Raw genomic sequence first — 24,254 nt, 5'->3', positions numbered from 1 at the left:
GTGTCTGATGCTCACTCACCATTACTGCAGTCCACACAAATCCTAGTCTGTCAGTATTTCTCCTCCAGATGGGCACATGGGAGAGCGTTCCTTCAGCATATCATCACTAGAAAAGTTTTCTGGTCCAAAACATCAGATAGATGTTGCCTACTTCGGTATAAATCATAAGCAGCAAAACATAATGAAAATTAAAATATCTCACAAGGAAGCATTTAAGATAAAGAAAGAACTGTATAAAGGTTTTACAAAAAGTCTACTGTTGAATCCACAGGACTGCCAGAATTCTGGATAATCTCACTCTGTGGCTGTACTCTCAAATTTCAGCGCTGTACAAAGAATTCATTTTCACCTTTTAATCTTATGGATTAAATATGCTTAAGAAATATTTGGACCATTAAGGAGACCTCCCAGTTTATAACTCACATATTAAATAGGACCTCCTGCTTAGAGTAACTCTTTCCTAAATGTTGATTTAACAAAATTCATCACTTTAAATGCATGGATTATGATGGTTGCACCAAAATATAGAGTTCCCAGTGCATAAGTTGCCGAAAATGAATGATAAAATACAAAGGTGGATGCTTTTATGAGAAAACAAAACATAAAGATCTTAAAACAGAGTGAAGATTATGGACATCTCAAACAAAAATGTGAGTCTTCCTATCAGTAACAACTGCCACCATTACACATTCTGCCTCTTAGTTGCATAGAAAGTGAAAAATGCAGAAATGTCCAAATATAATAGGTTTGATTGTTAATTTATTTAAAAAAAAAAAAAAAAAAAAAAAAAAAAAAACTTTTAAAAAATTGTTTACAAGTTTTAGCCTCAATCTGAAAGGACCAAAATAAAAAAGCAAGCTGTTTTTTCTTCTTGTCTGCAAATGATGAAACCTCAACTTTTCTACACTGAATACTCTGTTCTGGCACACTGCACAACAAAGGATTAACTGACTTCTATATTATTGGTGTCAAGGGATTTAAGGGCACACAAAACACGCTGAAAATTTGGCACAAGTGGATTTTTTTAATGCGTATTTGAATTTTTTTTTGTTTTATTTTTAAAAAACCTTCCCATTCTGATTCTAGAGCTACTAGAAACTGTTCCATTTAGGGAATGCAATCTATTTGATTTAAGGAGTCTACTAGAACTGGCTAATTATATACAAAATGTGACCAGCTATCTTTTGCATTCAATTTTACTGCAGCCAACACGTTGAAGACAATCTCCAGAGTCAAAAGCCTTTCTCATAAGTTATCAGAAAAAGAAATTACATGTTCTGCTGTTCACATGCCACGTTCTGTGCTTAACACACTTAACCACGACTGAAAGGGATTTAGATTAAAAAAAGAAATAGAAAGAAAATAAAATTTATTTCAACAAGCTCTCCAAAAAGAAAAAAAGGCTGATCTTGTTCCTGTTTTTATCTTCTTAATCAACTCTAGCTCAAGGCAGACAATAACATTCTTAAGTCCTGCAGCACTGGCTTTTTTTTATTGGAACAGAGTATCTCTTGAGTTGTACAGTGTTTGCATATACATGCAGCAGTCTGTGAAACAATTCCATCATTAGATGACTCCCCACTTCAAACAGAACAGCTCATGCTGCTGAGCAAGAAGGCTTGTCCCTACTACAATTCCTGCAAAATCCTCCATGAGAATAAGAAAACCCCTTTGGCACAGAGAGTCTCATCAATACCACAAAAAGGTCTGCCACTTCACTTGAAACACTTCTGCAAGCACGGTACTTCCCAGTGAATCAATCCCCCCCCCAAAAGAAAAGACTTGAAGTCATCCTTATGCCTGTGCAGAACACAGTATCAAAAGTGAGGGGGTTGCTCGGAGGTTAAAATCTATAGCACACATTCCCTAATTAATCAAAACAAGAGGGAAGCACATTTAGCAGAAATGAATGCAAGAACGACACTTTAATTGTTCCAAGTGAAAAGCAGAGCTCCCTCCCTCCCAAGCCCCTTGTAGGAAAGCCGGCACACTGCCAGCTACACTGATTAAACCACTTGCAAACGCTGTCCCCACACACCTCCATGGCAGATCCTTCCAGATGAGAGGTCTCATGGCTGATTTGCATCCATGTGATCCCCCTGCGGGCCAAGACAGAAAGAAAAGTATCTCTCTTATAGCGGGTGTTTGAAGTCAAGTACCTGCCACAGTGCAAGTTCTTAACTCAAGACAGCAGAAAATGAGAGCACAGGACCTGAGCGATTTTCAACTGCAGCTTACCATGTTTATACATTTCAGACTCAGATTGAGCTTTGCAGAGAGAACATAGAGCCAAGGAGCATATCCTTTCCCTGTGCAACTCACAGTCCTGCTTCATGCTACAGCTCCCCAAGCAGCTCCCCCAAGAAGCCAGAAGTGGAACAAATGGGGTGTAAACTTTTGTTGTTGTTGTTAAAGCAAAAGGGTCTGTAGAACCAGTAGTGGTATCTTGAGTGTCTGGACCAATGTAGGGAAAGAAATTCCACTGTTCTCCCAGTAAAAGATACTTTTTAGAATGCCAAATATTTATTATGTACAAGCAAACAGGATTCCCTATGAAAGATAGTATGGTTTATAATAAAAAAGTGAAAGTTAAAGAGGTTTCTATATTCAAAGAGCAGGAAAAAGAAAAAGCAAACAGATCGAGGACTTAGCAATTTCAAATCCAGTAAAGCTTTCACAGTTGCTCATAGCTGTATCAAATATTCCTTTTGAATCATACTCCTTGCCCAAAAGAAAAATCTTGCTAACAAGCACATATGTGTTATTGAGTCAAAGCAGAGTGAGCCTCACAAATGTTTTTTGATTACATCAGATGAGAAATCTCACGGTTAGGGAAGATTTCAGATGAGTTTTATTAATTTTGCCTTCATTTTTATTATTTAGACAATCAAAATATCCTAAACTCTCTTTTCTTATCTATTCAAGATGTCAAAGATCACCAGAATCTGAGTCCTCATTCATAAAATAATAATAATAATAATATAATACATAAAATAAGTCAGCTGACAACACACACACACATTTGCTGTATTTCTTAGTCCTTGGATGGTGTTAGCATGTTAAGACACTTGCCTTTTCTTAGTACAATCATACACTCAGTAGAAGTCTTCAAATCGGACTCAAGTTGTATGTATCATTGACTGGTTAGCCTTCAGCTAATACGAGTTGGTATGTTCAAGCTTCAATAGAGCAGCATCTTGAAATGCACTCCCTCAAGCCTTCCTTTAATTGTTCTTACAGATTTAAAATCTGTATAGATATTATGCACGGTTATATTTCATTTTTGTATCATTTTATATGTTTTAGTAAATACAAAATCAGCTCTTCTACAAGTATCATACTTGATACATTAGAAGAAATAATGAACATTTGTGTGGTAAATGTGAATCATGCTTGCACTAAGAGAAAGTATTTGTCCTGGACAGAGGCAGAAGGAGAGAAGAGTAGCAGATTGAAGTTCCTGGATGCTATAAAGAAAACAGAAGCACATCTGCTAACTTAAAAAGAGGTTCCAAGCACTAGCTGTGAACAACAACATCTGAGAGGGCAGGAACAGCTCTACAAGGGTATAAAGCTACAGCAGAAAATACCCCTGTGCAGCTAATGGTGCACCAGTTGGGCCTGAGCATGCCCTCAAGCACCTGGTGAACATAAGGGCTATTTTTAGATTTCTTTACAAACTGAAAATAGTAGTTTGCAAAGCTTGAAAATGGATTATTTAATTTCATTTTATTTTTCCTGGCATTTTACTGTATATACTCATAAGACTGTTTTCAGGTTAAGAAAAACAACCAAAGGGAAAACGCACAGGTTAGAGTTCATTCTTCTTGAAATTTAGCCCAGAATTGCTATGTGTTAATCTCCAGAGGAAAAGCAAACTAATTCTGTATGAGTGGCTCTGATTTTAGGCCATGTGATATGTTTCTCACATCTCTCAGAGATTTCATATAGTTCTTGACAATCTACCACTTGCATAAAATCCCAGGAAAGTTTTTATTCATTAAACGTAATGATTCTAGAAAACTCTTCTCTCTTAATAAGCTTTCAAGAGCACATGCCAATAGCTGCACTCCTGAGCTACTAGCTGCAGACTTTCCAGTTAGGGCAACTGAAATTTTGCTTTCCTCAAACATGAGCAAAGAAAATACATTAGAATCTGTCTAGAAGAGAAAAAACTAACTGAAAATTGGACTTATCCTATTAACAACTGTTTCTCAATCCTAAGTAAAAGAGTTCAAGTACATAACAATGTCACTAATGAAATTCTGTGAACATTTCAAAACAAAGGCTGCACATCACAGTTAAATTCCAATCTGTATATGTGGTTAGCAAATCACGATTCTGTGTGAGGCTCCATTTAGCATTTAAATACTAAATGGAACATAATTTTTCCCCTAATTAACCATCATTATTATTTGTTTATTTTTGCTTTGGGGAGTGGGAAATGGAAGGCTTTGTTCATCCTTTACTAACCTCGCTGTTTAAACTTCCACAAAACATAGCACAGCTTGCTACATTTACTGCAATGTTAGAATAGGTATTAGAATGAACACTGTAGGAAGTCACGCTAATAACTCTGCTTATACACAGAAACATGAGGGACTTCAGTCTTTGCTGGAGGGAATTGTTTCTGCAGTGTACCCTGCCTTCACCATTCACATTCTACCCAAGTAAGCCTTTCAGCTTCTTTTCCACGAAGCCCACTGTGCTCCTCACTCTCTACCTACTTCCAACTTAAGAAAGTACAGAACTTCAGCCAAAGTTCTCTCATCCTTTCATGTTTTTGTCCTTCAAATACACATCTCCCTAGTTTGAATGCTGCCTTTGTTCCCAGCTGCTCAGCGGAGGTAAGCATTCCAGTGCCTCTTGACTAACTGGAGGTCAGTGCACTTGGGCATGATCCTGGCCATACTGCTTTGAGTGTCCCTGCTTGAGCAGGACTTGGATCACATGGACTGTGGCAGCCTTGCCAATCTCAACCATTCTGTGATTTTTCTCCTCTGTGGTTGTAATTGCAATGAAGGAACAGGCCTGCAGACTTCTACCCTACACTGAGCCTTTTCTGACGAGTAAAGTGCTTGGGTGAGATTTATAGCTATCTACAACAGTGGCAGGACCAGCAAAAGATGAAGCTACAGAGTTGAGTGGTGGAGCCATCACCAAGATGCCTCAGATCAAAACAGAACCAATGAGGAGCAGAGCATCTGTTGTAAGTGTTGTCATATTTCTTAAACAACGTGGCATAATGAGCAGTGAAAGGATTGCACAGTCTGATCCTGCAGCATGCAAAGAATCAGCAACTTTGAGGCAGAGTAAGTGGCTTCTGCCTTCTTGACCCGGATTTCTGAAAGCAAGCACGTGCCCCAACACCAGAGGGCACTTCTGCACAATACTCTGTAGATTTGGCACCAATTTAGAGAGGTGCTGACACCAGTGGAATGAAATGAAGATCCTCGAAACAGACAGAAAATGTACAGCCACATTCTCACTTGAGGCAAGAACTGCACAAGTATAAGAACTTTAAATTTCACAAAAATAGTGTGTCACCACATCATTGTCTTACAAGACAAATAGTTATAGACAAATTTCTTGGTAAGTACAGAAATGAGTAAAATGTCACTTAGTAAAAACAAAGCAGGCTGCTAATATTAAACTACTTCTTTCCAGATTAAGCAGTTTCCATGTTAACACATTTTTTTTAAAAGTCAAAATCAAGGAAGAAAGGAGGTTATTTTTATTAACACTTTCTATTACACCCAAGACCTCATCATTCCAGTGATAGACAAATATTGTTATTTCAGTTCACTGCTACTATACCAGCCATTTTGCTCCCCATGATCATTGTCTTTTTTTTTTTTCCCCCTCCTTTTTCCATCCTTTATGGTCACAGTGCAAAAATCCACCCTTGGTTCAGCTAATGTAAAACACTGGAGCCATGCACAAAGCAGGCACTGACTCAGATCCACAGGCCTGATCCCCCACACTGTAGTGCCTTTCTGCACCAGAGCGCATGGCCCAGCCAGGAATGTTATGGTTGGATGCTATACAGGTCTCCAAATGAAAAAAAAAGAAAAAGAAAAAAAAAAAAAACCCATGTTGATTTCATTCCTGTCGTGTTTACATAAAGGCTCCAAAGATCACAATGGGCAGGTTATTCCTAACCCCCTCTTCTGCCCACCACCCACCTCCCCAGCCATGGCCTGAGCAAAGCAGCTGCATGTCAAGACCTTGCAGTAAGAACCTGTGGCTCTCCACGGCAGCTGTAGCAGAACAGCTGGCAATAAATTACTGGTGCTGCACACTCCCAGCCCTGGATATTCATCAGAGCTGCAGAAAGCAGGCAGAAATGGTTAACTGCAACTGCACTGGCAGGGCTGTTATTCATACAGCATCATCACTTGGCATCTAGGCAAAACTGGCCAACAAACCCAATTTTAGCTGAAGTAATGTTAATAATGAGTAAGCTGATATTTATCTGACTAATACTGGTCACCCATCTTTTCCTCACAAAACACAGGGAAGCACAAACTGGCAGTCTGCAGTTACTTGTATGCTTGTATATTACTCCCAGCATCACTACAGACAGAGTGAGGAAGTACGTTTCCTACCAGTGGCTGGAGCAGACTGTGATTTCACACTGTATTGCAAAGGACACAAAGCAGGGTGGAGGTCTTATGCAACATGGCAGCACAAATGATAAATAATAAGAAAAAACCCAAAAGTTCCCTGTCTTCACATGCCCTTCACAATTTTGTTGACTCAGCTGGGGCAGCTCAACATGCAGATTTAATCAGCAGAAAAAGATTTACACCAGCTGATGAGGTGTGCTGTTGCTTCACATCACTCTGCACGTGCACAAGGAAGCTGTTTTGGCTAACACTTATGAAGCTGTACTTTAAATTTTGTACCTGCTATAACTAGCTTTATTAAGATGAACAGAAAAAAAGAGATCTGGTGATAGACTTCCCAGAGAATAACTGGCATGAGACTCAGCATATAAGTCAAGACATAGGACACTGTCTCAGAGGTGCTTTCAGCTCTGAAACTCCACCTTTCCCCCTCAATTCTGAAGCCTCTGAGCATGCAACCCATAAAAACACACAGGCTCCAGGCAAGTAGATAGACAGCTGAGAACTCTATGTGGCATCTTTGCTCAAATGCTACATTTCACATACCTTTTGTCACTTGGTTTTGTGTATTTTGTACAGTTACTGAAGTTATTGATGAGTCATTAAAAGACTCATCAATCAATCAACTCCACTCCTTCTGGCCACTCAGGTCCATTGCATGCACCTGAGCTCTCCTGGATTGGCCCTGCCTTCCCACCAGGTGTTCAATCACTGGTTCAAGCCATAACTTAGCATTTCTGCTACATTTGTTCTTGTTGGTTTTTTGTTTGTTTTTCTTTTTCATTTTAAAAACTTTTTTTCCCCACTCCACACATGCGAATGAGAAACATCTGCATGACTATTTTCCTTTAAGTTTCTCCAGCAGCACTTCCCAAGCTAACAGCCTCTCATCTCTGACCAGCTAACATCTATCCAGTTGAAAGCCAATCATCTCAACATGCAATTGTAATGTTACTGCGAGACACATTTTACAGGCAGCCCTTACAAAGCTACATAATCCCCCATCACTGTTAGAAACCCAGCTTGTGCCTACTCTAGCCCTGGTCTCATGTACCTCAATTTTTGACTGTATTAGATGTTCACACATGTAACACTGGTAATTTGATTTTACATTAAAAGTATAGGCCATATTTGTAATATAAACCACCTTTGCAGAGCTTTCAATTTCACAAGAGGTTTGCTTTTATGCTTCTAGTCTATTAATGTGTTATCACAGAACCACCTTGTGTTGCTCATATTAGAAGCCACTAACATTTCATCTGAAATTCACATTTAAGATAATGAAGTGTGTATTGGTGTATTTGCAAAAACCCAGAATTCTGTAAACAAAAACCCGCCTCACTGAGTCACCTATACTTTCCTTCTCTCTAATAATTCCAGGCCAGAGGCAGTATATCTGATTTTGGTGCCAAGTCACATATATAATTGGTATTATCTGTAAACTTGCAGCAACAGTAACATGTCTAAAAGACATGTAAAAGTTTCACTTTTTAGTGATACTTAATATGGGAAAATAATTAAGTCTTAAGTCTCCCCTATTTCTGTTTCAGACATTCAGCATCTTCTCCACACACTTATTCCATCTTTACTGCAGTCTTTAAAAGCACTTTTACATGCTCCTGATTCACATTCATCTGTCAGAGAACACTGCTGGAAGCTGTTTGATGAATCTCTCAAATTTTACACTGTCTGTTAACAATAAACTTATTCCTCTTCTTTTAACAGCTAGTCCATGATTACACTCCTATTCATTATTATTTTTTGCTTGGGTAATTAATAGTATTGTATGTTCATTCTTTCTACGTGTTTATCAGAAATACAAACTGAAAAGGAAAACATTTCCTCAGAAAAAAACCCCACAAAATTGGAGAATGTTTTTAGAGTGAAAACTGTATCTTTCATGAATCCTTCTTAAACTGTCTTATGCTGGGAACAGGAAATCAGAGGGATTAACTTGTCTATCATTTAGCAAAAATTAGTTTGAAAATGTCAGTTTACCTTCTTCTACATATGCCATTTCATCTGCTTGTGTAGGAAAACCAGGAGTGCAAGTGAATCATCCTCTCCTCCCTACACTGCAGGACTGCTAAAAGGGCAGCAAGAAGGAACACTGTAGAGATCAGAAAACCTTATGATCTGCTGTGCATCCATTTTGTCTCTGCAAATGATGACTTACAGTATCATTTGCTTTTCATCCTTCAGCACCATCCCTTGCTTACATCCTACTTCAGTTCTGATTAAATCAAACAAATTTCCTGCCAACTTCAGTAAAAGGATAAGAAGTTGTAATGTGTACAAAAGCTACTACAACTTGCATATATGAAAGTACTTCTACTCCAAAGTATGGAATATTCTAGACATCTTGAGAGAATTTCTCTCTCTGGTTCTGTTCTCATTTTCCTTTTTGTTTTTCTCAGTCTTTCAGATGCATCTTTGTACATGTTCAGACCTAACCAGTTGCATCATTAGAAATCTTACACTACCATTGTGGTGCTAAGGGACTTGATTTAGTGAAGTAATATTAGTGGTAGATGGACACTTGGACTGGATGATTTCAGAGTCTTTTCCAACTTTGGTGATTCTATGATTCTATTATTCTGACGTTAAAACTCTTCCACATTTCTAACATTCTTAGAAAGCTGAAAAGAACTGATAGGTATTACAAGCATTCCTTACTTTAGAGATCTCTGTGCTTGGGCAATTTTATGACATTTATTCTACACACCATATCAGCTCTTGTATCAGTATTTGCACAACAAGCTACTATTGGTGACCCATTCAGAGTAAAGACATAAACCCATGGACCTGCATCAGGGGAGGGTCAGTCAGATTGAACAGGGCACAAGTTATCAAAGATACACACAGTGTTCCTTACCTTGGCATGGCCACAGACATGAAGCTTAACTACATCTGATGCCACAGACTCGTGCAAGATTTTAAAAAGCAACTATTGTACAAACCAAGAACAGAAAAAGGTGCTAAAAAGGAGCAAGATGTTTTCCACTGGATTAAATATTACTGTAGCAAAATTATATTCTCCACAATGAACACAAGGCATTCTGGGATGCTTCAGAACTAATAAAATTTAAAACCAGTCATGCTACACAATTTTGTCTTCAGTCCCTTGAAGACACTGAACAGAACATTTTCAAGGCCAGTGCTTCACACTTTGGCTGTTTCTGAAAAGTTCATGTTCAGTTACAAACTCTCAAAACCAGTATTTTGTTGCTATTCATTCACATAACTTCCTATTCTACCATCTCCTTGGACATGTGCATCAGATGTTTTGTGAACAGCTCCCACCGTTTGCTTTGAGAATTACAGCTATTTTAGCCATATAGTGACTACTCTTTCTATGTTGGCTCTGAAATAAATATCAAAAGCAAGAAACCCACATTTATCTTGAACTATTAACAAGAAAACAAGTGGTAATGTTTGGGAGTTCATTAGCAAAAAGCACGGGCATACAGACAGTCCCTTACACAAAACCTCTTTCACCAGCATCAGATACAGAATACTTTCTGCATTTGTCACCTTTCAGGTCTGAGTTTCCAGCACACTTCTTGTTACACACAATTAGCCCCATGCCAAAGCTCGGTATATTTCGTAATAAATCCCTGACCACATTTGCTTTGGGCTTGGCAGCTCTGGAAAGGCTCCATTCATCAGGGCAGAATCAAGCCACAGGAGTTACCACAGCACACCACACACTCATCGAATTCCAGCACATTACAGATTTCAACAGCCTTCCCTCCCTTCCTCCTTATTTCAGGCAGCCTGACATATGACTGTGATTAAGTGGGAAATGAAAAAGCCACAACCAACTTCTCTCTTTTTTCATCTCTCTTTTCACCTTTTTTCCCTTTAGATGCCTCCACCCCCCAAAAAAACCCTTCCCTACCAACATTGTCTTTTTGGTAGGTATCTATTTATTTATTGGCCGGTCTTTAAAATAATAACCATGTGTTACTTACTAGATGACCCTCTTTGCTTCTCAGATTTCTTCAGCTTCAAACACCAACCTCAGAGGCTCCAGGCAGGAAAACTCTTCATGTGGCACCAGAGCTGATCAGTGGGATCAACAATGGCAGCAGTCACTGCTGCTCATGAAGATGTGTGTTCACAGACAAAGTAGTGAAACTAAATTCACTTCTCCAGCTGCCACTTTACAGCCTTCAGATACCTACAATGACAAGGGACCTAAGAATGGAAAGTCCACTTCACGGTTGTTCTAGGCAAAGGATGAAGGGAAAAAAACCTCCTTGGTGTATCTAGTGGGCTTTTCTCTTCACTCTGCTCTGTAAGTCATGTTCACTGGCAGCACCACAATCTTCCTTTTTTGGCATTTAAAAAATTAAAAAAAAAAAATCAAAAAAGAACAGAGCCTTGGTAAAGATTTCTTGTCATGTTTAGTAGCAATATTGCAACTACGCCTCAGATTTCTCTTAAAGAGGAAAGGGTGAAAAACTAATAACCCATTACTATGGCTATTCATTTATTTACAGCTTATATACATAGAAGGTAATCCCAGTGGCTGCAATGTTAAACAGGCTGATGGAGGTCACCTTCCAGGGCACTTTTCACCTGCATGCATGCTTTCAAAAGCTTCCACTTCTTTCTAGGAAGTTCTCACCCTCCTCCTTATAGAACTACTGCAGAAACTACCAAAATACTGCTATGCTGAGACACTTCCATTGGTCAAGCAAAACTGGATCTGGAGAGAACAAGATAACTTCCAAAGAAACGCTGGAGTTCAGACTAGTCAAGAGTCAAGAGACAGCACACAAAGGGTAACACTGTATTAACAAGCCAAGTTTTCTACAGGTTTGGTTGTTTCTGGAGCTCCTTCTTCAAGGACCCACCCTTCCCAGAGAGCCTTCACTCTTCCAGAAGGCTTTTCATGCCAAAGCTTGAATCTTTTTCAACATGATAAATTGTAAAATCATGCTGCAGCTGACTATACCCAAAGGCTAAACCTAATGAGAAACCAAAAGAGAAATTAAAACTGAATTTTATCTAATTATTATATTTGCCTTGTTAGCATAGCCAAAGCACTAACCAAAATATGCATCTTAATTTTATTTCATCACCTTGCTTGCCTGGAGCCACTGAAAAATATCAAAATCCACAGTAAGATTTCCTGGGCTTTTCTTTTTTTCCCCCCTCCATTTTTGACTGAATCCAACACTTCAAAAATAGTGAAGCAGTTGCCTAAGGCACAATGAAATCAGACCTTTAACTACAGTACTCCTAGACAAACCACAGCAGCAAGAGAATGTATTTGATTGATCTAAAGACAACTCAAATGAAAAGCTCACCTGAAACTTTAAAATGTACCTATCTTATCATAGAATCATAGTATGGTCTGAGCTGGAAGAGACAAAGACATTCTAGTTACAACCCCCTTCCATGGACAGGGTTGAATACCACTAAATCAGGCACTGGATTGGGCTAATGACTTTCCAAAAAGCTGAGTTCACTCACCTACTATTCAAGCAGTGCCTGTTCCTGCATCCCAGCTTACTTTGCTAAATTAAGGACACAGTTGCATTCACGAGTTTTGGAGAAGTTGATTATGCAGCATCTGTATTTCCAGGGTTCCTGTTTATATATCAACACAAAGACACAATGTATTGGCATCAAAAGCAGAAAGCACACTTAGTAAAGCAACTATGCTAAATGTACATGTTACGATCCTTCAGTTCTCATGCAACACTCTTCTGACCACTCCATGACTGTATACCCACAGCTCTGGGACAGGACACTGTGGAAGCATCCTCTTTGCGAGTACAGAGGCAGGTATACGAATTTCTACCAAGTTCAACTGAAGTTATCCAGTACACACAGGCTCTTGATTTGTTAATAAAAACGCCAAAAAAATGGAATTTGAGTTTCTGCAACTTGCTCTTATCATCAACTATTAGTCTTGCTTCTAGCTCTACCAAACCTGTCACAGAAAGCAGGGAAGGAGAGTTGTTTTACGCGTATGTGAATGGTACCAGCCTTACTAAGAGGCAAAAAGCTTAACTTTCCCTGAAAGTCCAATCCATCTGGTTTTACAAATACATACACTTAACTTTAATCTAAGTACTATTTACTAAAATACATACAGACATAAAAGAGCATAATAAATTAATAACTCACAAGTGGCAACAATGACTAATGAGAGATCTTAGTCTCCTTTCTGAAGAACTGGCTCAAGGGAACACAGCAGATAAGTTACCCAGGTTGACTTTCTGTGTTTCTGTTAAACCAAAACTTTGGTATATTCTGAACTGTCTGTGTGATGTTTCCCAGCTGGAAGACATCAGCTTTCCTAAACAATTCAGAACTTTAATGTGACCTTACAGCTGTCATCTTCTTTCATACAGCCAAGGGATATGCTTGTTAGTTTATACAGGGTTTATCTTGTGCATCAAATTCTCTTGCCTGAGCACTGATGTTGCCTACTTGTGTTCATACTGCCAGAACAGCCTACAAAATCCTCTCCTGCCAATCTGACTGCTATTTATGAACAGCAAAACTGTAAAAAACAGTTGTGCAAAACCCTTTATGAATAATTATTGCATGAATAAGTGGGTCCAAACTAGATAAATGTGCTCTATAAATTGTTTTAAATCTGCACATTTGGTTTGAATTTCTTTGATGAAAACTGTTACCGGTGGATATTTGGATGCCAAATTTATAAACATAAATGATGACTATATCTGAACAAAGGCTTCAAAAGTTCAGAGTCAAGACAAGAGAATACTCTGAAATTCTTGACAGTACTGCAACTACGCATAAATGTAAATCCTGGAGAGCTTACTTTCAAGTGTATTTATTCATAGAATGCTATAAAAGATAAATCAATTGATGTCCAGCAGTGCTTTTCGCCTCCTACATTCCACATTGCAGGGATTACTTATCTACATAGACTGCTCTGTTCACTTTAGCCTGGACTGTAATGTAATTATACATGGAAGAAATGTGTGTGCCCATCCACGTGCATTTGGAACATGACAATTATTTTTCCTCTCATAATTTTCTCAAGATCACATTTTCCACATGATCACCTTTTTTTCTTAGAGATGAACTGCTTTAACTGGCCTGCATTTATCTTCAACAATCTTCACCAATCCCACATCTACTGCAAGAAGCCCACAAATTGACCGAAATTTGAAAACACTGATGTTTAAAATGAAAGCAAAGGAGAAAACTTTTAACCCTTTGTTAGTAGCATTTCCTAATATGAAATTTTACTGTACCATCATCTGACATAGATAGATAGAACATGCAATAAAATACTGAAAAAATGATAATATTTTTAAATGGAAATTTATCTTATAGTCTGACTCCTATTTACAAAAACTGTTTACATTATGACAACTAAGGACAGCAAGATTGGTGTTGGAGGAGAGGTTGTGGGAAAGGAGGAAAGAAAGCTGTCCCTCATTAAAAAGTGAGAAAAACTTCATCTTTACTGTAATGAGAGGGGAAAAATCTCAGACTGTTCCCTGACAACTGTTAGCTGACAAACTTACTTCAATACTGTTCACATATTTAATATCAAATTGATACACTAATATTCAGTGTATAGTAAAAATAGTCTTAAGCCATGGCTCATTGAGATGGTAACTGCAGCTTCACATTGCCCCGTTACTCTACAAAGGTTGCAAAAACTTCATAGCACAGAAAAGCAGAAGAGGTACAGAGCCATCCTACCAGCTTTACTGCATCGCTTCATAATAAACTGTACTTCAACTGAAGCTAAGTGAAAGCTGGAGGTTTTGATGAGTGTTTGCAATTACATTTTCATTTCCATTTGTCCACCACACACACAAGTATTGTAAATCTCTATCATTTTAAATAAGGGTAATTTTGGCAGCCAAACAGGAGCATGTACCGTGTTTGAAGTACTGTATAATCATTTTCTCACCTTTTTTTTTTTTTTTTTTTTTTTAAATCTTTTGGACACAGATCTGAAAACCTTGAACAAATTCAATGCTCAAATATCTGAGATGACATTTTAATTGTAGCTTTTAACTGCATATAGACTAATGGAGGAAAACTGAATAAAAAGTTCTTTGAGTATACATTCAGATAGAGTCTTTAGAGAGCTAATATATTTTGCACTACTAGAAATGCAACACCTATAAAGTACCATTAATTACAACTAGAATGAAATACCTTTAAAATAATATGTATTGCTTTAGAGTTTTGAAAAATTTATCTGTCACTTATAAGCATTTTTATTCTATGGAATTATGGAAATAGCTTCCTAGGTTTCTGTACCTACCACCTCCTATTGTTCAGTGGTCTTTTTGTTTTGTCAAAAGATCCAGCATGCATACTTATGTTTGTATCTTTGTATTGACAGAGCTAGGAATTCTCATAGGAGTAGCTAGTGGTTTAGTCCTTTTTCCTTTCTCCCTCCCTCTCTTTTCAGCTATCAATAACTTTATTTTCTCACAGTCAACGTTATGAACCTCATAGAAGATGTTCTTTAGGTGGTCTTTGAAGCAAAAACTTACAGTGTTTACAATTTAAAAACCACTGAAGGGTGATCATGCAAAAAAAAAGGGAACAAGAATTCCCACGCTGAATGGCTATGTGAAACTAAAAGGAAGTGAGAAATGTCTACTTAAGGCCCTGAGGCTCTCTTCACAAGGTACCACATCTGCTAAGACTCTTCCTTTTTCTCCTTCATAGCAGTAGTGTCTAGTCCAATTATTCATATGCCTACAAATGCTAGAAATATATGCTGAATAATTTTACTTGTAGGCTTTGTGTGATTGCTGCTGTTTTAAAAGTGTAATGCTTAGTTTCATTACAAAATAATGAAAGTTTCTTTTATGCCCTTCAATATCATTATATTTATTTTTTATTGTGAATGATGACATTCATAACATACATAAATGGCTAAATACAGGTGAAAAGTCACTCGAATAAAAAGTCACCTATTATATCTTCCTTGCACAACAAAGAACTACAAAGACTTCATGGAACATTAATTCCCACCTGTCAAAACTGGTATTCCAAAAACTGTAAGCCCAACATCTAAACTCAAGAACCATAAGGTATATTAGAGGCATAAAATATTTTAAATCAAAATGAATAAAACGAATATTGCAGATAACAAACAGAAAACTAAATGCATAAATATTTAGCATTAAAATTGATATGAAACATGCATAAACAGCACTTATCTTTGGTAACTATTAAAAGTAAAACACCGATTTGAAGATGAAGACATTTGAGGATTTTATATTCAGTTGTGAACAAATACTTCAGCTGCGAATATTTTTTTAGATGAAAACTGTGAAATGGTGCACCTACATTATAACTTTGAAATTACATCTCACACACATTCCTGCAAGAGCTCAAAAGCAGGACTTTAGGGACTAAAACTACAAAATCATGTTCATAGCATATAAATTAACAAAGTGACATAATAGAGAAGAATTGCCAGCAAAGGCTCTGACCAACTGGCACCAATGGGAGTCATACTGCTGACTGAGGATACAGCACACAGAATCTTTGCTGCATAAGGTTCTCAAATTTAGGATGAAATCTTGAAACCTGCACTCAGTGATTTAAAACACACATTTGCTGATAGGAAATGTAAATATGAAGGCATAACTATTAGAGCAAAGAGCAATGACTTGGACTGTTGACCAAAGACCAAGGTTTGGAGTCCCTGTTTTAGATTAGTTTGGTAGCCTGGGGACCAGTATTAAAATATTGCAGATCAGAACAAAATAAGTCGATGCAGAAGTTTGACGTGGAAATTTAAAAGAATTTTTTTCCTCAATCCACTAAACTCTATTCTCATTAGGACTATATTTCTTAAGTTAAATATCTGATTTTTCACTGCAGCTGTGAAACTGGTACTTTTCACAAAACTAATGAACTTAAAGTATTAAGAAACTTATATAGAAATCAGATGAAAGTTCTAAATATATTTTACTATGTTATACAGAGCCTAAAGTTGCCTGAAGTGAATTAATTCTCCAAACTGAAAGACTGAAAATAAATACTCACTTAAGAAACCAACTGATCCATTTGGAAAATACTTGCCACCATTTTGTACTAGAAATTAAGGAAATTGCTAGAAAGGTCTAGTATTTAATTTTACTAACTGTTTTTGTTTGTTTGTTTTTTGTAATTCAAGTTACCTTGGCTTCCCAACTCTAATATTCTGTTTTGAACAGGGCTTGAAATTTTACAAGCTTATATGAAGTTATAGTCCTAAATCCCATTATTGAAAAATGTGGTGCCTGATTCCAGAAGGTCTTTCAAAAATAACCTAGGAATAAAGATTTAAATATCAGTTCCAGCTGTAGTAAACCTCGAATACAGCTAGATAACTTATTCCAGAATTGTATGAAGCAAGACACTTGGATTTAAAACATGATACATTACCTGATCTAGGATTAGTTATTTGATTCTAAAAATTCACACAGGAAATGCAAAAAATCTGTTTGTTACCTAGGTGTACTTAGACATCTGTTTTGTATCTGCACCATAGGAAATAACTGCAAGTATAGATATTTAAAACAACCTGTGTGTATATATATATATATATATATATAACCACACCAAAACCAACAGAGGTCTCCTTTTTTTCCCCTCAAAATGAGAAAAAAAAAAAAGAAATAGTAATACTTGCAAAAATATGAATATAGGTTTATTTAAGAAGTACCTTAAAGAAGGGAAGCAAGTTAATATTCCCCCAGAGGAGGGCAACTAAGATGATCAGGGGACTGGAGCACCTCCCCTATGAGGACAGGCTGAGGGAGTTGGGCTTGTTCAGCCTGGAGAAGAGAAGGCTGCGGGGTGACCTCATTGCAGCCTATCAATACCTGAAGGGAACCTACACCCAGGAGGGGAGTAAACTCTTCAAAAGGGCTGATAACAGCAGGACTAGGGGAAATGGTTTTAAGTTGAAGGAGGGAAGATTTAGGTTGGATGTTAGGGGGAAGTTCTTTACTAGGAGAGTGGTTAGGCCCTGGAACGGGCTGCCAGGGAGGTTGTGGATGCCCCGTCCTTGGACGTGTTCAAGGCCAGGTTGGACGGGGTCCTGGGCAACCTGATCTGAATGTGTATGTTTGGTGGCCCTCCTAGGCAGGGGGGTTGGAACTACATGATCCTTGAGGTCCCTTCCAACCCGGGTGATTCTGTGATTCTGTGAAAATTCACCTTTGAGAGCTCAAGGCAGCCAAACTCAAGTTGTTACCTTAATCTTTGCTGGTAAAAGAAGAAAATACTAAGTAGCTGGTAGATTACTGCTCTCAGTGCAGCGCTTTTGAGAGTGGTCATCTCTAAATTGTACTGCTATTGTCAGTACTACTGAAAATTAAAAAAAAAAAAAAAATCACCACATTATATCTTGCATAAGACAGTGTAGGGCATTTAACTTCTGTCATTATCAAATGTTTGTTTCCTTTTAAGTCATGTCTGTGTATCTCTCAGAGAACTGATGTGAGTCAATAAACATGTTAATGTAGTCATTATAAAGATCAGTGTATCATATCTAAGGATCTTTCTAGAGATTTATATACAGGTTATATCTACAAACTTTATTTTAACACACTGGTATATAGTGCCCTTTTCAAATTCTGTCAGTGATCAATTTCTCAAGCTACAGAGACAGGAAAAAGTATATATATATATATATATATATATATATATATATATATATATATTTAAGTGGTACCCCTGTTCCTTCAGAACAAACAATGTATCAAATATCAGGATTTAAAAAAATTTTTTTTAAAGTCCCATTCTCAATTTGGTCTCACAAGCAGTCTCTGCTCCAGCAGCATCTTAAAATAATATGATTATGTTCTGAGCTCCTTAAATCTGAAAAACGGAGTGCTTTCCTGGAATTTAACATAAATTAGTGACTAATGTTGCCATCACCATAACAACACCTCAGTTTCTTAGTCTCTCCTAAGGACAGTCACGAAGCCACAAAGAAAGACGGAGTACTCCACAGCTTTTAAACAAATACTACCACATTTTAAACACGTGCATGTTTGCAAAAGCTCTAAGCCTCTATTGCTCAAACCACTTGTGGTTTCTCAGCACTTCTTTTTTTGAATGATTGTGTCTTTATAAAATAAACATGTTTGAGACTAAATTACTTGTGTGTCTGTGGGGAATAATTATAAAATTAGCTTGTTCTAATTTACACTTGTGGTTTTTAAAAACACAACCAAATACCATAGTGTCTCCTGGAGAAATCAAAGTCTAATATGTCAAACATGGTTTAGCTCATGAACGTGGACTTTGATTTTCTCAATGCAGCAGTCTGATCTCTACAGAAGGCTTAATCCTTTCTCTTTGAGTCATGATTAGCAAATAACTATTCCCGTTTGTTCACCTCCAGAAACACTCATATGCATTCAACATGCCAATAGATTGTGCAATATATTATCCAAATAATTGAACTGCAGGCAAAGCAACGATAATCAACATGCAGTACTTCAAGCCAAATTTGGCTGTTAAATACCTCAACGTCCCAGTCACATCATGAAAGGCTGTGCTACCATTTCAAATACATTCCCTAGAAATGTATTCAAAGTTCAGTTACCACTATTCAGGGGAGCAACATGTGATTTATTTTAACTGTGTCCTTCAGTCCCACTGATTTCAAATCGGTACATTATCACAGTGCTTCTACTTTACTATTTTGACATATGTCAAATTTTTGAGCATTAGGTAGTCATCATTAGAGACAGGAAACTGCAACCATCAGCTTATTTCCAAAGCAATTTCTGTTATTCCAGTAGGCAGCATTGGTTGACGATGTCAATATTTTAACACTGATGTTCAGGAATCCAGTTAAAATATGCTTAGTCAGCAAAAATCAACTCTTACACAGCTTCTTCCTATTTTACTCTCAACTTGCCACCCATCACCTTCCCAGAAGTGGGTGCACAACTTCACAGACCCCCAAGACGTGCATTCATAATGAAAATTATTCATTGTTCCACAGGATATCACAGGCTTGTTTCTGCTACGAATGACAAGAACTTGTTAGACATCCTAACAAAAGTTTGCCTTTTAATTCAAGGCCAGGGAAGACGCAAATCATACTTTCTGTACCAAGATAAGGTAGCTTTTAGATCCTGTACTTACATACTACTTTTGATACCTCAAGATTACAAAGATTAAGTTATCCTGCCCTTGCCACAACACCTTGTTTTACTTTATTTCTAATTAATCTTTCAATGCAATACCTGAACAAGATTTTTCCTTTGGATCACATCAAAGCCAATACTTTGGATAGTGATTCTTCCACGCACTGTGTGATTCCCTCAAGAAAATCTCATTCCCAACCTTCCCAACGCTTCAATTCTTCCAAGTTGAGTAATAAATCAGCCACTAACCGCCCATCTTTCCCTTTTTCATCCCTTGCTAAAAAAGCACTTTAAGTCATGCATTCTCTTAGGATTAGTTTGGCCCCTCCCAAATCCTGTACCTCATCTGTCAGCAGGCACTGACTCCTCTTCCCTACTCTAAAAGAATATAGCTATAGCTAAAGTTAAGCATTACTCCTCCATTTTTCTAGAGTTTTCTCGGGAGCTAATTCATTCCCTAACCCAACATAAGAGTCAAACGTAAACACACAGTTTTTCAACTGCAGTTAAATTTACCTGGTGGGTAATATCTCTTCTCCCTCACTCCATCACCTGTACTAATCGACTTTCAGACACAAAAGAAAACCAGCAACAACATGAGATGTATGTTAACCAAATACATTCCTCAAGACATATGTCTTTTATTTTTCACATTTCCAAGCTGAAAGTTGCTTACCAGTGATCTGAAATGAACTACTTATAATGTGGAACAGGAAAGGAAACAAGGTGTTATCTTGCATAATTTTCCACACAGATCAGCCTTGCTCTGTTGCATCATAACATGCAACTAAGCTATTTATTAGTAATCTGAAAGTTCTGAGAACATTTTCAGAAGGATGATTCCCAGCCACTGCATGTTTCATCAATTCATCGACTCTGCTGTCAGCTATATGCAATAAATGAAGTATAAACAGCATTTGTCTTTCAGTGCTCCTTAAATGGAAGAGTTGCAATAAATGTTTTCAACAGCAGTTACTGTCTGTTTCTGAGGCCTGACATTATACTTTGATAATTGGATTACAATCAATTTGTGAAAATATCCAAAATAAGCAAGTCAAGAAAATGTCTAACTACCTGGAAAGTTAGGCTCCCCCAGTAAAACAAACATTTGAGCAGTGTCAGTGATCTGCTCATATTTAAGGAAAACAACCATCCTATTTTCCTTGCTCCGTTTTTGATATTATGCATTCCTGCATTTTGTTTCCAATAACATCACAGAGAAGGTCAAGCTCCTTTGAGACAAATATTATTACTGGGGACAGCCTTTGCTTTCTGACACAGCCCTGTTCAGTGGGAAGAATAAGCAAAAAAATTGTGTTCTGCTCTAAAATAGACTAATATGAAGATTGTTTCTGCCCCAAGAAATTCATGACTTTTAAAAAAGGCCAGGGAAAAAAGAATTAAGACACACATGGGAAGGACTGTCAAGTTTGCACTTAAACTACATTATGATTAAAAAAATTACACTGTTAATTGTATCTGAGGGAAGGAAAAGACATAGGGAAGATGAACGACAATTTCTGACCCTCCTCCTCCTTCAGCCTCCTTGAGGCTTGAGTTATAATACTATTCTAAAACATTAACTTGGTCTGCTCCCAGCAGAAAGCATAACTGAATTTGCAGTCCACTTGCATTGTCAGTCATCAAACTATTTGTACTATCATTATACACAATTCTTAGAGTTTAAAACTTCCAGCATATAAGGTGGAAGCATGTAATGTCAAAAGAAATCTAAATTAACTTAGTGTTCAAAGACAGTCTTTTTGCAGCAGACCAGGAGTTGAAGTCAGGGTATAGTTAAAATATTTTTCTTCATGAAACCTACAGATACTGCAAGAGTATTTAACCTGAAAGAATTGTTATGGTACACTAAAGTATGAGAGCTCATAAATTATAATGTACTTTTTTTCACTATTCAGTGATTCTACCTTGTACAGCTTAAGTTCCTCCCACAAATCTACATGAGCATTGATTCATTGCAGACAAGAACCAAATCTGTCACTGATCACATTTGGGAATTTCTATCAATAAGTATAATTCCTAAGCCCAGCTGTCTACTGATAAGCTTGGAGTATAAACTCCTAGCTTCTACACTCCCATGGAGTAACCAAGCCCATGCAAAGACATGCTAATCTGTTGCACAGGCTGCTTTGTGCACCTACAGGGAAACCAAACACCCCAGGGACTGCAAACATATCTAATTTTTCCAAATAAAGAAAGAAGTGCAGTGAGCTGGATCTAACCTATTACAGATATCACCGGGAAATTTTTAATGGATGCACAAGAACCACAGTCTCCAAGGAGAAACAACTCTGATTCAATGCAAATAATAATAATTATTATTATTATTATTATGCAAGAGCATTCTGTTTCATTACAGTTTGGGACTTTGAGTCTTACAGTAGGAAGAAAGTTATTGGACTCTAACCAACAAATTAACACATTAGACACAGTACTACTATATATTTAAATATATTTGAAATGAGTTCTCCGATGCAGAGAAGAATAAAAAAATTAAAGAGAGAAAAAAACAAACTCAATTAGATCCTAACCCAGTAAATCCTCATTTCCTTCAACATAGGTTTTGCTAGAATGAGATTAAGTTTAGGCCATATTAATTTATCTCTAAATTATTATTAATACAGTTTTATGTATGTTAGGATAGGAATCTTTCCCCATGTCTTTAGCAGTCTAACACTGAAACAGATTCCTTTACTAAGGGTCCACAAGTCCTCCAAGAGAAGTACCACTTCAGCAGGAAAATTTCTCTCCCCTTTCAGGATTGATTTAGAATTCACCCAAAAGCAGTTTAGCCTTTGAGATTATGCACACTGAGTAAACAAAAAAGAACAGTGATAAAATGTGAACTTTTGAAATGAGGGGCAACAGCTTCATGAGATGCAAGGGAAGGGGAGAGGAGTTGCACCAAGGTACATTTGAAGAATTTTACTGAACTCAAGAGAATTTTTTATATTATCAGGGAGTAGGTGATCAAAGACAAACCATCATTTCATAAACCAGACAAAGAATCTGAAAGAAAATGTTTATACCAAAAGTATGTTTTTCTGTATTGTTTGCTAAGCAGGAAGGCAATGCAACTCTTCATGTCTACCAGCCTATACAACCTCAAAGGCATGAAGATTATAGCTCGCTCTCTTTCTAGATGCAGACTATAGTATAGTAAGCATGTGTAAACTGGTAAAGTCTTGCAACAGAATTGATTTGCAGGGCCTACCTGTATGGCACAGCATGCAGGACACACAGATGAACAATCTGCTACAAGTATGGCCTTTGTTAAAATAGACAACACAAATCTTTGCAGTCATCCAAATTAAACTTGCCTATAGATACCTTTCAAAATTTGCCAAAAGGAGATAAAGAAAGCCAATAACTTTATGCTAATTTTGGCATCAAAATGTGAAGCTAGCATGTCAATACTAAGTTACACTCTGCACCTTTAAATCTTTCTAACATGTTCTGTAGCAGTTATAAAAAGATATTTTAGCACAATGGAAAGCAAAGATCATTGGGGAAAACATCTCAGAGGAGATTTCCAGAATTTTATCCTCATCTCTATTTCCAGTATCAAGAAGTTGGATAGGCATTTACTACTTATTTTTGAAGGCATATCGCAATTTAAATAGGTCTTAAGACTTTTAGCTCTCATGCAGCAATACAGAGAAAGTCAGTACATTGTCCTTGAGAAGAGGCACGGACAACTCTTTTTACTTATTTAAAGAGTTCTCACTGAATATGTGTAAGTATTATGGACAACGGTTGGGCAGGCCAGTTGAATAACATATGGAAAATGTCACAAGCTTCAATAGTAGAACAAATTGCTATCCACTTTGTCATGTTGATCTACATGCGCTTGCTTATCTTCAGTGCTTTTACTGATACCTGTGGTAAAATTACACATTCCATTCCCAATGCAACTTATGTTATCACACGCCGAACTTACTACAAAGCACAGAACTTGAACAAAAAAAAAAAAACAAACATAGAATAAACAAACCCTCCATTGACAAACTTTCTATGAGCTCATGATAATGAACTGTGTCTTATCATATCAATGGATGCTGTCTTACCTTTATCAGGAAAAGCTGAAATGCCCCTTTCTGCTATTCAGCTTCCAAGAAGAAAAGAAATGAACTCCACCCTGTGGGCAAATAAGTTTTTTAAATGATTACTGATATTCTGAAAGAAGATTTAATTCATTGCAAAACAATACAGACCTTCCAATTCTGCTGTGATAGGTAACAATCTAATGATATCTGGAAAAAAAAGTCCACTGATGGTATATAATTAGTCATGTATTTACTGCATGGTAAATGTCCCTTGAAGAGGCAGCGAACTGGTAATAAAATACTCAACAACACTGTTTCACAAGGAAAATTATTACACTTTTATGTGTGTCAGTTTATAGAAGCTAGTAGCACTGCAATCTGCTGTGGAATCTTTGACCACACAGGTTTCCATCACATCTTAACTGGGACCA

At 37.2% G+C, this 24,254-nt stretch overlaps 1 protein-coding gene across 5 annotated transcripts in view; it reads right to left on the bottom strand.

The window, feature by feature from the left end:
- BMPR1B (bone morphogenetic protein receptor type 1B) overlaps positions 1 to 24,254 on the bottom strand; it is a 258,612-nt gene that overhangs the window by 161,375 nt on the left and 72,983 nt on the right. For 2 of the 5 annotated variants that reach the window (XM_042872062.1, XM_042872061.1), the window contains exon 2: positions 23,845 to 23,915. The exons of 2 other annotated variants lie outside the window; for them this stretch is intronic. The gene's annotated coding sequence lies outside the window, so the exon portion shown is untranslated. Of the gene's footprint in view, positions 1 to 12,113; positions 12,187 to 23,844; positions 23,916 to 24,254 lie in introns of those variants that run through there. One more of the 5 variants, XM_042872060.1, reaches the window with a different exon arrangement.

This window comes from Lagopus leucura, unplaced genomic scaffold (assembly GCF_019238085.1).
Source record: "Lagopus leucura isolate 7727_CA_CO unplaced genomic scaffold, USGS_WTPT01 Super-Scaffold_100004, whole genome shotgun sequence".
In the NCBI taxonomy this organism is placed as follows: domain Eukaryota; kingdom Metazoa; phylum Chordata; class Aves; order Galliformes; family Phasianidae; genus Lagopus; species Lagopus leucura.
The sequence above is the reverse complement of the archived record's forward strand: the minus strand, read 5'-3'. Positions and strand labels throughout refer to the sequence as shown.